Raw genomic sequence first — 15,073 nt, 5'->3', positions numbered from 1 at the left:
AGGGGTATGGTGACATATTCCTGGATCCAGCACCTAGGTGATGTGACTCTCTTCTGCTCATAGGGCTCTGCCTAAAAAAGGATTGTGTTGCATTACTGGGCTCTGCACCAAGGTGACAATGCTGTTAGCTGTGTCTGCATATCAAAGTCATAATCTCACCTGTGTGCTGGCCTCTGTAATAACACTCTGAACCGCCAGGGGGCATTATACAATATGCATAAGTTTCATAATCTGCCACAACTTTCATACAGGTAGGAGACCCAGGATCTTCCCAGTTTTCTTATGCCTAACTATAAGGGTCAGCATTGGTTTTTTTTTATTGACTGGGTCCAGTTATAAGAGTCATTACTGTGCCTGTGAGCTAACATTACACCTGTGACTGGATCTACATATGACAGTCAAAATTCCAACTGTGGACTGTGTCCATGTATAAGACACAGGACCATCCCAGAGGTCTCTGTGCATGTGTGAGGGTTACACTCATAACTGTTGGCTGGATGAGCATACAAGAGTCACTTCCCATCTCCTCTGTGTGTTGGGTGCAATTATATGTCAAAATCCCACTTGTGGAAAAGAAGCCAGAAGAGCCACATATCTTAAGTGCTGGGTTAAAGATACGTTACAATATTCCCTGTGATCAGGACCCAGGAAGGAGAGTTAAATTACCTGCATACTGTGACGAGTGATAAGCCACAATGCCATCTATAAGCATGGACTAGGCAAAGATTTTACATTACCATTGTGCTGTTCCAAAGATATGTTACAATCCCTCTCCATTGTCATGGCTTAGAATAGAAGAGTCACAGCACCTAAATTATGGCCACAGAGATCAGTCACAATACCTCCTGTGGGCAGGGCCCAGGCAGTACAGACATATCACCAGGTGCTGGGCTCAGTGATATCTCATAATGGCTTTGTGAACAGCCTAGGCTAAAGATTAGAGTCAGATGACCCATGTGCTAGGCCCAGTAATATTTCAAAATACCCTCTGTGGGTAGGCCTCAAGCAAGAGAGTCACATTACCTAGGTGCTTTAGCCAGGTGTATATCACAATCTTCCCTGGGACTGTGTCCAGGCAGTAAAGTAAAATCACTCAGGTGTTATGCAAATGTATATGTCACAATCACATTTGTGGGAAGGTGCAGGGATAAGATTCACAACTCACACATGGTGTGAGGTAGGAAAGTCAACACCTGTGAGTTATATCCAAGTACCTGAGTCCCAATCTCAATGATGGACTAGATTCATGCATGAGAGTCTCAGTTTCACTTGTAGACTGTGTTCTGGTATCAGAGTCAAAGCCTCACAGGTGTAATAAATTCTGGCCCTGGACTCACCATCTACCTATAGCTCTGGAATACATTATAATTCCTTCTTGGGCAGAGCCTGAGCAGTAGAAAAGCTTTACATCATTATTTAAGTGCTGAGTTCAGCAGTATGTCACAATCCTCCCTAAGAAGAGGGCCTAAGCTGAAAAGTTTCCTCACCTGGGCAAGAGACCCAGAGGTATATCCCAGTGCTTTCTGTGTTATTCTCAGGAAGAAGAAAGTCACAAAGGCTATGGGATAGACCACGTCATATTTCACAGTCACCTAAGTGAGCATGGTAGAGGCATGAGTAGAGAGTCACATGATGTAGGGGCTGAGCCAAGTGGTATATCACAATGCCCTCTGCAAGCAGGGACCAGGCAGGAGAAAGAAGTCAAATCACCTGGGTGATTATGCAGAGAGATGTCACAATATTCCAGGCAAGAGAGTAACATCACCTTGGTGTTGAATTCAGAAATATGTCACAATGCACCACATGAGAATGACACAAGCAGGAAAGTAGAAAAAACTGGGTGCTAGAACTCCCAATATAATTTCCACTGTGGACAGGCTCAGGAAAGAAAAAGAGACTCAAATAATCTAGGTTATGAGCTATATTCCAATTACCTCTATTGGCAAGGACCAGGCAGAAGTGTCACATCACCTTTGCACTATGTAATGCTCTAAGTCACATCACCTAGGTGATAAATGGCAATACATCACTCTTTCTTTTCTGAACACAGCCCAGGCAAGACAGGAGCATCACATTTCCGAGGTGCTAGGCCCAGATGTATGTCACCATATCTGTTATAGACAAGGATGTGTTAAAGGGGGAAAGTCCCAACAAATAGTTGATGAACCCAAAGACAAGTCACCATGCACTCTGTGGGCAGGGTCCAAACACAAGACACACATGGTGCTGGTAACAGTAGTGTGTCACAATGCCTTCAGAGGACACTGTCAAGGCAAAAGATTAACATTACCATGGTTTTGGGCCCAGCTTTATGTCACAAACTTTTCTGTGAGCAAAACCTCAGAATATAAGAGAAGTCACATCAGCTCAGTACTGAATAAAGTGATTATGTTTTATTCTTTCCTGAGAACTAAGACCAGACAAATATAGTCTTATCACTTATGTGACAGGACTGGGATATGAAACAATCTTCTGTATAGGCAGGACTTAGGCAAGAGAGTTAAATCAAATGGGCATAGGACCCAGTGGTATATTACAATGCATCCTGTGGGCAGCATCAAGGCATCAGAGGAGACCTCATCTGAGTGCAAGGTCCAGTGATGTCAAAATGCTTCCTCTGCTCAGTGCCCAGTTGTATGTTACAATCTCATATGTGAGCTGGGTCCAGGCAGTAGAGTCAAATCACTCAGGTGCTGGACTGGGGCATATGTAACAATAACACCTACAGGAAGGTCCAGGGTTGAGATTAACAGTCTCACACATGTCCCAGTTCTAGGCATGAGTCAACTTCTATATGGTAGTTCTAAGTACACAAGTCACAATCCCAATGGTCAACAGGATCTATGTGTGAGAGCCCCATTCCTTCTGAGAATCATGTCTTTTAAGTAGAGTCACAGCCTCATGGATTTGCTGAATCTTAATCGCAATGTTATGAACCGACTTGTGGAAGAGATTCATGTATGAGTCAAGTATGCAACTTTTATCCACCTCAGGATGTGAGATTCAGACCTCAACAGTGAGCTGTGTTCATTTGGGATAACAACAGTCTTTACTGTCGTCTGGGTGTGCATAGGAGAGTTACAATCTCACTTGTGTGCCTGGCCCTGTTAGAACAGTCTCTGAACCACTCAAGGGCTTTATACCATATGCATGAGAGTCAAAATTTGCTCTGAAATGTTTGTTAGAGGGACCTTTGATTGTACCTGTGACCCTAAACCCAGATGTGAGAGTCAACCAAGAGGGTTGGCAAGTCTGACTTTGAGTGAGCCCAAGAAGGGCCTGGTTCTGACAGTCAGTCTTTCACAAGGACAAGAGGCCAGAAGAAAACCCACCAGAATTTCTCGATCCTTCCCTGCAGTTTGGGCAGAAAAGAACCCTCCAGGAATGTATAAGGCCCATGCACCACTAATAATTGACCTCAAGTCTGGAGCCATCTCTGTTAGGCAGAGAAAATACCCGATACCTCAGGAACACATTTCATGGCTCCAAAAAGACAGGATTCTGGTCAAGTCCAGTCTCCTTGGAATACTGCCCTACTGCCAGTGAAAAAGCCCAATAGGGAATATTGACCAGTGCAAGACCTGAGAGTGGTTAACAGTGCTGCAATCACTCTTCACCTGGTGGTTCCCAACCCATATACTCTCTCTTTTTTTTTTGAGACGGAGTTTCGCTCTTGTTACCCAGGCTGGAGTGCAGTGGCGTTATCTTGGCTCACTGCAACCTTCGCCTCCCAGGTTCAAGCAATTCTCCCGCCTCAGCCTCCCGAGTAGCTGGGACTACAGGTACATGCCACCACGCCCAGCTAATTTTTGTATTTTTAGTAGAGATGGGATTCACCATGTTGACCAGGATGGTCTCAATCTCGTGACCTTGTGATCCACCCACCTCAGCCTCTCAAAGTGCTGGGATTACAGGCATGAGCCACCGCGCCTGGTCTTACCAACCCATATACTCTCTTGGGTCAGCTCCCCTGGAGGCTGAGTGGTTCACTTGATTGGACTTAAAGGATGCCTTTTTCTGCCTATTATTGGTATCAAAAGCCAGCCCTGTTCGCCTTCGAATGGGAAGACTCCCAGACGCCAAGAAAGACACAGCTAACCTGGACTTGTCTACTCCAAGAATTCAAAAACTCTGCCACGCTGTTTGGCGAGGTGCTTGCCACTGACCTAGGTGCCTTCCCATTAGAGGACCTCAACTTCATGTTGGCACAGTATGTGGATGACCTCCTTCTCGCCAGAAGATGGGAGGACTGCTGCGAAGGAACTAAGGCATTACTGCAACTTCTCACAGAAATGGAACACAAAGTTTCATGAAAAAAGGCTCAAATTTGTAAACAACAGGTGCAGTACTTAGGATTTGTCATCACCACAGGTCACCAGTCCTTGGGATCAGAGAGGAAAAAGGTAATCTGCTCCATGCCCACTCCCAACACCAAGTGAAAACTCCGAGTTCCTTGGAGCAGCAGGCTTCTGTCACAAATGGATCCCTGGCTTCTTAGACATACCAAGACCCCTGTATGAGGCACTAACTGGGCTGGAAGATAGACCCCTTAAGTGGGGTAATAGTCAAGATGCAGCTTACTAGAAAATCAAAGTGCTACTCCACAGTGCCCCAGTGCCAAGACTACAAATGTTACCCGGGAATTCAAACTATTTGTTCAAGAGAATAACAAAGTGGCGCTTGGGGTTCTCACCCAAACTGTTTCACCTTGGCAGAGATCAGTAGCAGAAGAAAGTGGTGCTTGGGGTCCTCACCCAAACTCTTTCGCCTTGGCAGAGATCAGTAGCATATCTGTCGAAACAGCTGGATACAGTGGGGTCAGAATGGCCCCCTTGTCATTGAGCTTAGCCGCCACGGTTATTCTGATGAAGAAAGCTGACAAGCTAACCTTGGGCCAGTCTGTCTATATCAAAGTACCCCACTCAGTGTCACCCTCATGAAGAGTCAGGGACACGAGTGGCTCTCAAATATACATTTAACCCACTACCAAGGACTGCTATGTGAGAACCCGTAAGTCGCCATTGAAACTGTGCATGGCCTCAACCCAGCCACATTCTTGCCCATGGAAAAAGGAGCCCCCAGTCGTGACTGTGAGGAAGTGGTGGACAAAGTTCTCCCTAGTTGGCCAGACCTCAAGGACTCTCCAATCTCAACAGCAGACTTTAATCTGTTCACCGATGGCAGTGGTTACATCCAAAATGGAGAGAGGTATGTGAAATATGCAGTCACCACTGCCACTGAAGTCATCGAGGCAGCTCCCTTACCCAAAGGCTGGTCAGCACGATGGGTGAAACTCTATGCCCTTATCCAGGCCCTATGTCATGGAGAAAATAAAGCGGCCAATATCTACACTGATTCCAAGTATGTCCACATACAAGGGGCGATATATGAGAAAAGAGGACTTCTGACAGCAGGAGGAAAGGAGGTTAAAAACAAGGAAGAAATCCTCAAACTGCTAGAAGCAGTTTGGAAACCCGAAGAGGTAGCTGTCATACATTGCAAGAACCAGCAAAGCAGAATGGATCTCATCTCCATGGGGAACCGGCTAGCAGACCAAGAAGCTAGAGCAGCCGCAATGCAGGAAGATTCAGTGCTTACACCTGCCCATTTATTTACAGTCACCCCTTGGCTTTGCAAGGATTTGGGAAGACCAGAGTACTCCAAGGAGGAAAATGAATGGGCACAGGAGGAAGGGGGCAAAACAAAGCAGAGGGAGATGGGGGCTACTCCCTGACAACAGACCCATGGTTTCCATGAACCTGGCTCACACTGTCATTACTCAATGCCACAGTCTCACCCACCTAGGCAAGACTGCCCTGGAAACCCTACTCAGCAGATACTACTCCATTGCCCACCTCCCTAAACTCTGTGCTGCAGCAAGTAACCAGTGCGTGATCTGTGCTAAGAACAGCCCCACACAGCAGCTGAGGCCCTTTCCAGGGTTGCAAGAGGTGGGAAGCTACCCAGAGGTGGACTTCCCTGAAATCAAGCCCAGTAAAGGGTACAAATACCTACCGGTCTTTGTATGCACATACACAGGCTGAGCTGAGGCACTCCTGACCAAGGCTGAAAGAGCCTGAGAAGTAGTGATAATCCTACTCCATTGAAATTGTTCCCCGATACGGGTTTCCACTTACCTTGCTTCCCCTGCCGATAACCTATGAAAGCTGTGCAGTGATTCAGGCTAGGGTCCAGTCCTTTGGGTACGAACCCGTCTGGACCCACCGGTGTAATAAATCCTGATTCTTCCACCCTCTGAGAGCCATTTAGGTTTCTTGTCAGGTGAAATTTCTCTGGAAGAGTTGCAGCGAGCCAAGAAGGTGCCATTGCACCGTAGACTCGGTGACAGAGCAAGACTCCATCTCAAAAGAAGAAAAAAAAGGAAAAAAAAAAAAATGGAGAAACTGTTGCCTGAGTATAATGGATGGAATGTGAAAACAAAACCATGAAGACCTGCCTGGGTTTTCTCAAACACTAAACTTTGATCCAATAATAATAAAATTGTTACACACTCACCTCGGCCTGTCTTAAAATACAGAAATTTTCCAAGACTCCAGGGAAATCTTTGCATACCCTAGACCCTAGTTAAAGATTAGATGTTGATTGAATGAAACACTCCTGCTTGTAGGTGCAATTCCACACATAGCATGGAGCTTAAGATGTATATAAGCACTAAATGGGGCCGGGCACGGTGGCTCACGCCTATAATCCCAGCACTTTGGGAGGCCGAGGCGGGTGAATCACGAGGTCAAGAGATCGGAACCATCCTGGTCAACATGGTGAAACCCCGTCTCTACTAAAAATACAAAAATTAGCTGGGCATGGTGGCGCGTGCCTGTAGTCCCAGCTACTCGGGAGGCTGAGGCAGGAGAATTGCTTGAACCCAGGAGGCGGAGGTTGTGATGAGCTGAGATCGCGCCATTGCACTCCAGCCTGGATAACAAGAGCAAAACTCCGTCTCAAAAAAAAAAAAAAGAAAAGAAAAGAAAAAAAAAGATATATATAAACACTAGAAAAAAACTTGTAACTTTGAGTTGGTCTTGTGAGTTACTTGACACTTCTCCATGTAACTGATTGCAGACATACGCTTCCCTCTTTCCCAGTCTGTCTGCATCTTCTTATTAAACAATCGCGACTGACTGGCTCAGCAAACTCCTCTTTTGTGTGGTTATCTGGGACTCCTTTTGTGGGGAACATTTAAAACTTTCCATTTAAAAAATTCTGTTGGCACTCTTGTACTTTTTTTCTCTGCACCTGAGTTCTTCTTGACCTGAATCTCCAGCCACAGAGTCCAGAAGCCCATACCTCCACATTTTGTGACTATTTTGACATCACAGGGAGAATTTGCTAAAAATATGCATTAAAAACCTTGCCATTCTTTGCAATAAAGCCCCACTTTACAAACTGGGGAAAACAGAGGATTTTAGCCCGAAAAAAAAGTGTGTTTTTTTTTTATTTGAAATCATTTTCCTTTTGCAATTTTGGAGCAAAGTTTCCAAATCAATCAATAAGCACCCCCAGGCTTATTCTTATGTACACTGCCCTCTCTGCAAATGCAAGATGAAATAAACCTTAAAAATATTATGTTAAGTGAAAAAATCCAGTCACAACATACCACATGTTATGTAATTCCATTAAATAAAATGTCAAAAATAGACCAATACATAGAGACACAAAGTAGATTAGCAGTGGCTCAGGGTTAAGGGAATTGGGAGGAAATGGAAGTATATGTGGTTTACTTCGGGGTAATGAAATTAATCTAAAATTTATTGTGGTGATGTTTGCACAACTGTGCAAACATACTGAAAAACAAATTTTACACTTTACATGGATGGCTTCTGTGGTATGTTATTAATATTTCTCAATAAAACTTCAAAAAAATATTGCCTTAAAAAAATTCAAAAAATACTAGATAAAAAAAGAGTGGACATTTTATCTATTATTTATTATTATTTCTCCAGAGCGGACATTTTTCACACTATGAAGAAATCAGGATTTTGTTTCTTCTTTTAACAGTGTCTTCCTCTTGCCCAGGTTGGAGTGTGGTGGCACGATCTTGGCTCACTGCAACCTCCACCTCTCATGCTCAAGCATTTCTTGTGCCTCAGCAGCCTCAGTGGCTGGGATTACATGCATGAACTGCCACACCCAACTAACTTTTGAATTTTTAGTAGAGACAGCATTTTACCATGTTGGCTAGGCTGGTTTCAAACTTCTGACCTCAAGTGAGTTCCTCCATGGCCTCCCAGAGTGCTGGGATTACAGGCATGAGCCACCATGCCTGACCCAAGTTTCCATTGTTTCAGCTGCCCTATGACCCTTTTATTCTATCTTAATTTCTGATGCTCAGCTCTGTGGAAATTTTACATTAGTTCTCAGAGTATTTTACTCTAAGATGTTATCAGCTGCATGCAGTGGCTCACACCTGTAACTGCAGTGCTTTGGGAGGCCAAGGTGGGATGATTAGTTGAGTTCACAAGTTCAAGACAAATCTCTGCAACATAGCAAGACCCTAATCTCTACAAAAATTTTTTTTGTAATTAAGTAGACATATTGCTGTACGCACGTGGTCTCAGCTACTAAGTAGGCTGAGGTGGGAGAATCACTTGAGCCTAGGAAGTTGAAGCTGCAGTGTCCACTGTCCTCTAGCCTGGGTGACAGAGTGAGACTGTGTCTAAAAATTTTTTTTTAATTACAATTTTTTTTTTTTTTTAGAAAACAACATATACACTTAGTGACTTGATACAAATGAATGACTTTTATAATCTGTAGAAATAACAAAAATAATAAAAACCCACAGGCATTTTTCTTATGTGAGTCTTTGGTGTCTCTGACTTATAAGAATCATGAATTATGATTAATAACAAATGCATAACAATGACTCAAAAAGGAATAGAAATTAATAAATTGCAATCTGCACTTACTGGAATAAGGTCTTCAAAGATGTACGAAAAGAAAAAAGGCATTGAGAAACTGTTGACTATCAAAATGCTAAAGTTTACCTAAGTCCATTAGTCAGCATGCACACACACACAATGGATGTGTAAAATGGTCAACACACTTGCCCATGAATGTATCTCTTATTAATAGGTCTGTGAGGGTAAGAGAGGAGCTTCTATAGATCCTTGAATCAGGGATGGGGAATCTGTGAGGTCCCTGGGGTGAAAGATGAGAATCTGTAAATTAGTAATGGGTGGTCGTTGGAATAGTGGATATGTAGGGTCAGTGATGAGGGACTCTGGTGTCACTAATGTGATATGTGTAGAATCAATGAGAGAGTGTCGAATCAGTCTGTGAAAGCCAGATTTGTGGTGTCATCTCTCAGGGTGACACATCCTGAACTGTATGTCAGTGGTGGAGATTCTATGGGGTCAGTGAGTGTGGCTGTCAGGTCCCTGCCACTGTGTGGCAGTCAAGTGCACAGATTCCCTTACCTGGTCCTGGCCAGAAAGGCCTCCCTTCTCAAGCATGCCTGACGTGAAAGGTGGGTTGTTGGTGGGTTTTGTTTTGTTTGGGGAGGGGGTTGGCTTTTTCTTTTGGGTTTTCTTTTGACTCTTAGAGACCACAGACACATGCAGCTGTTAGGAAGATGTTTGGTCTGAGCTATCACTGGGTAATTCTAGCACTTTGGGGAGCTGAGGTGGAGCATTGCTTGAACCCAGGAATTTGAGACTAGCCTGGCCAACATAGTGAAATCTTCTCTATACAAAAAAAAAAAAAACACACACACAAAAATAAGCTGGGTGTGGTGGCACATGCCTGTGGTTCCAGCTACTCAGGAGACTGAGTTTAGAGGAGAGTTGGAGCCTGGGAGTTTGAGGCTACAGTGAGTTATGATCATGCCACTGCACTCCTGCTTGGGTGACAGAGTGAGACCCCGTTTCAGACAAAACCAAAAACAAACCAAATATAATGTCTATGTACTGCACACTAGATTTCTTTCCAAAGGGTTATATAATGCTATACTTACACCAGCAATATATGAGACTACTCATTTCTTACACATTCACTATCACTTGTGTGCAGTTTAAGAAGCTTAGTAGGTCTGAATTGTCCAAACCCCATATACTTCAAGAAAAGGTTTGACTCTAGTTCAACTCCAGGGAAATAACCTCTCAGTCCTTGGAATACCCTGACTATCTGGTGTTACCCACACCAGACAGTTTATGTTAACAAATGTGATTTATTTTGGGGACATTGGACCATGCAGTGTAGTGTCAACTTGACCTTAGGAAGGTGGACACAGAGAAACTAAGTCATCCAAATGGGTGCTCTTGTCCATGCCACCAACCCCCAGTGAAATCTTCAACACCAAGGCTCAGGTAAGCTTCTTGTTTGCAAGTACTTTCTGTGTGTTGCTATATATCGCTGGAGAATTCAGCACTGTCCACATCATGGCCCTGGGAAAGGACAACTGGAAGTTTGTGCTTGATCTGTCCTGTACTCTGCCCTATGCAGCCTTTTCTGCTGCAGATTTTAATCTGTGTCTTTTTGTTGTGATAATCTATAACAGCTTGACTCAGTTTTGTGAGTCCTTCTAGTTAATCACTGAACCTTTGGGACCCCAAAACAACTTTGTTTCTTCTGTAATTGAATTTTACATGTTATGTAAGAAACCTATGCACATAATTGAAAAATCACACACTGAGAGCTTTTCATGTAGTCTACTTCCTAACCCTGTTTCTCCAATGCTCCCAGATGTACTCCATAAGTAATCAAATGTTTACATTTTCTAAATTATTTCTAATCTCTATAGCTGAGGGATTATCTCTGTTATATAATAGGTAGATCCTGCTCCTTCTCAATATATCAACTTAATATATTACCTGATGACATCCTGTTGTGATGGTTACCTTTCACAACATTCAACAATTAGCTTTTGCTTCATTTATTTATTAATTTTCTCAAGTTTTAGTTTTAAGGGATACATATGCCGACTTGTTCCATGGGTAAATTGCATATCACTGGGGCTTGATGTACAAATGATATTGTCACTTAGATAGTGACCACAGTACCCAACAGTTTTCTAACCCATAGCCTCACACCATCCTCCTGACTCAAGCAGGCCGCAGTGTCTATTGTTCCCATCTCTGTGTCCAGTGTACTCAATGTTTAGCTCCCACTTATAAGTGAGAACATGGGCTATTTGGTTTCCAGATGCTACATTAATTCATTTAAAATAATGGCCGGGCGCAGTGGCTCACGCCTATAAGCCCACCATTTTGGGAGGCCAAGGCAGGTGGATCACGAGGTCAAGAGATCGAGACCATCCTGGTCAACATGGTGAAACTCCGTCTCTACTAAAAATACAAAAATTATCTGGGCTTGGTGGCGCATGCCTGTAGCTGCAGCTACTCGGGAGGCTGAGGCAGGAGAATTGCTTGAACCCAGGAGGCAGGGGTTCTGGTGAGCCGAGATCACACCATTGCACTCCAGCCTGGGTAACAAGAGTGAAACTCCGTCTCAAAAATAAAATAAAATAAAATAATAAAATAGTGACCTCCAGTTGCACCCTTGTTGCTGCAAAAGACATGGTATCTTTTTTTTACTTCTGTGTAGTATTTCATGGTATATAAGTACCACGTTTTCTTTATTCAGTACACTGCTGATGGGCATCACATGTGCAACTTCAAACTATACTGTAAGTTTAGAGTAGCCAAAACAGCATGGTTCTGGTACAAAGTCAGACACATAGACCAATGAATAGGTTAGAGAACCCGGAAATAAAGCCACATACCAACAACTATCTGATATTTAAGAAAGCAAAAACAAGCAATGGGGAAAGGACTCCCTATTCAATAAATGGACCTGGGGTAACTGGCTAGCCACATACAGAACATTGAATCTGGAACCCCTACGTTTCACCATATACAAAAATTAAAATGGATTAAACACTTAAATATAACATCTCAAGCTATACAAATCCTGGGAGACCACCTACGAAACACTCTTCTCAACATCAGCCTTGGCAGGAAATATTTGGTTAGGTTTTCAAAAACACAATTGCCACAAAAACAAAAATAGACAAGTGGTACCTAATTCAACTAAAAGCTTTAAGACAGTAAGACAAACTATCAACAGAGCAAAAGACAACATACAGAATGGGAGAAGATACTCACAAACTATATATTCAACTGAAATAGGGGCTAAAACAGAAGCCTAAGCACCACTATCTTATAGAGAAGTCCCCTGGGCCCTGGGCAGAGGTGTCGTTCTCAGGACTGTTATTATACTGCAATTCTCAGAAGTGTTAAGGGTAAAAATTTCCACTGCTACCCAACTCCCCTTGCAACAAACCAGTGACTTTAGCTTTTTTACAGACTGCTTGCCTTGCACACCCCTGTGTCCCCCTTGAGCAAGGATGTGTGTTTTTTTTTTTTTTTTTTTTTTTAAGAGAAGGAAAGAAAAAAAAAATAAGTAAAGGAGAGGAAGAAAGAGAAAGAGAAAGAGGGAGAGTAAATGGAAATATTGCTTTATTTTGAAAAAAATTGGGTATTAATAATGGCCAATCAATGTTTCATTTAAACTTATGGGTAGGTGTGATGTGGTATTGACAAGAATGTATATTTTGTGTATTTGAAGTGGAGAGCTCTATAAATATTTATTAAGTTTACTTGTTCCAGATCTGAGTTCGAGTCCTTGATATCCTTATTAATTTTCTGTCTCATTGAATCTAAGTCTCGTATCTGGGTGTTAGGATCGTTAGCTCTTGTTGTTGCATTGATCCTTTTACCACTATATCTTTGTTGCTTTAAAATCTATTTTATCTGATACGAGAATTGCAACTCCTGCTTTTTATTTATTTATTATTTATTTTTGCTCTCCATTTGGTTGGTAAATCTTTCTCCATCCCTTTGTTTTGAGTCTTTGTGTATCCTTGCATGTGAAACAGGTCTGGATGTAACATGCCATTGGGTTTTGGCTGTGTCTTTTGATTGGGGGATTTAGTCAATTTAAATTTAGGGTTACTGCCATTTGATGCTGACCCGCTGTTTTATCCATTCGTTGGTGTAAATTCTTCTTTATGTTGGTGCTCTTTAATTTTTGGTATATTTTTAGAAAGGCTAATATTGGTTGTTCCTTTCTATGTATAATGCTTTTTTCAGAAGCTCTTGTAAAGCAGGCCTGATGGTAATAAAATCTCTGAGTTCTTGCTTGTTCATAAAAGATTTTATTTTTCCTTCAGTTGTGAAGCTTAGTTTGGCTGGATATGAAATTCTGGGCTGAAGGTTCTGTTCTTTGAGGATGTTGAATATTGGCCCCCACTCTCTTCTGGCCTGAGAGTTTCTGCTGAGAGACCTGCTGTAAGTCTGATAGGCTTGCCTTTGTGGGTAACCTGACCTCTCTCTCTGGCTGCCCTTAGTATTTTCTCCTTTGTTTCAACCCTGGTGAATCTAACGATTATGTGCCTTGGGGTTGCTCTTCTTGAGGAATATCTTTGTGGTGTTCTCTGTATTACCTGGGATTGAATGTTGACCTGCTTTGCTAGTTTAGGAAAATTTTCCTGAATAATATCCTGAAGGGTAATTTCCAGCTTGGATTCATTCTCTTCGTCGCATTCAGGTACACCTATCAAACGTAAATTTGGTCTTTTCACATAGTCCCACATTTCTTGGAGACTTTACTCATTCCTTTTTATCCTTTTTTCTCTAATCTTTTCTTCACGTTTTATTTCATTAAGTTGGACTTTGACCTCTGATATCCCTTCTTCTGCTCGAACAATTCGAGTGTTTAAACCTGTGCATACTTCTCGGAGTTCCTGTATTGTATTCCTCAGTTCCATTATTTCACTCATACTCCTCTCTAAGTTGTCTATTCTCAATAGGATTTCATCAAACTTTTTTTCAAAGTTCCTAGTTTCTTTACGTTGGGCTACAACATGTTCTTTTAACTCACCGAAGTTTGTTATTATCCATTCCTTGAAGAGTGATTCTGTCATCAGGAGGCGCTCGTTCTCCATCAAGCCTTGTTTCATTGTTGATGTGGAACTGTGATCATCTTTAGAGGGAGAGGCGTTCTGACTTTGAGTATTCTCAGCTTTTTTACGCTGGTTTCTTCCCGTCATTGTAAATTTATCCTCCTGTCGTCTTTGAAATTACCAACTTTCAGATTAGGTCTCTTGAGTGGACGTCCAGGTTGTTAGTTCCCAGGGCCAGAGCAGCGGCGTTAAAACTGATGGTGCTTTTCTGCCCAGGATTCTCCTGTCTGGCTTCCTTCTTGTGTCCGTAGTAGGCGACTCCGCCTTCCTGGGGCTCCAAACCTCGGTCAGAAGGGGAACCGGTCTTGTTTACTCTGCGTCAAGTGCTGCCACGCCAAGGTGCCATCACAGCCGCTGCGCCAGGCTCTGGTGTTGTGCTGGGGACCCTTGCGGGTCCTCCGAACCTGTTTACTCTGCTCCTAGAGCTGCCACGCTGAGGTGCTGTCGGAACCGCTGCACCGGCCATGAGAGTCCCGCTGTCCACCCGTGTGTTTCCTCCACTGGGGGATCTTCTGCTCTGTGAGCGACCAGAATTTGTCTGAAAGTGTGGCTTCCTCTAGTTCTCCGCGCCTTCCCTGAGAGCTGCAATCCCTGGATGTTAGCGATCGGCCATCTTGGATTGTTCTCAAGGATGTGGTTTTGCAGCTTAAATGCCTTGCTCCCCCTGAGCTCGGGGCCACGGGTTGGAGAGACTTGAGTCCTCCGTGGCTGCCAGCAATAAAGACTCTGCAATTTGGCATAATTTTTTCTTGGTGTTGATTTTCTGTTCTCACTACGGGGCAGCACAACAAAGACCTAATCTCCAGAATCTATGAAGAACTTAAATGAACTTAAACAAAATTCTTACTACATAGCAAGTTCTGTCTGCATTAGCCTCCCTTTGTTCTTATTTGGGTGGAGTTCTTTTATTTACACAGAGAAAGAACTGATATTTCCCATAAACTGTGGCTTTGAAAATGGTCACAGTAACTTATGACACTTGGAGGAATGTTGCATTTATGTTAATGGGGTAGTGACAGTATATGTGGAGGGAACATTTTGTTGTAGGTGATGATGTTAAATTTAATTGTGAAAAGAAAAGTGTATGTTAGTGAT

Source organism: Callithrix jacchus, chromosome 22, assembly GCF_049354715.1.
Source record: "Callithrix jacchus isolate 240 chromosome 22, calJac240_pri, whole genome shotgun sequence".
Classification (NCBI taxonomy): Eukaryota; Metazoa; Chordata; class Mammalia; order Primates; family Cebidae; genus Callithrix; species Callithrix jacchus.
This window is presented reverse-complemented; position numbering follows the sequence as displayed.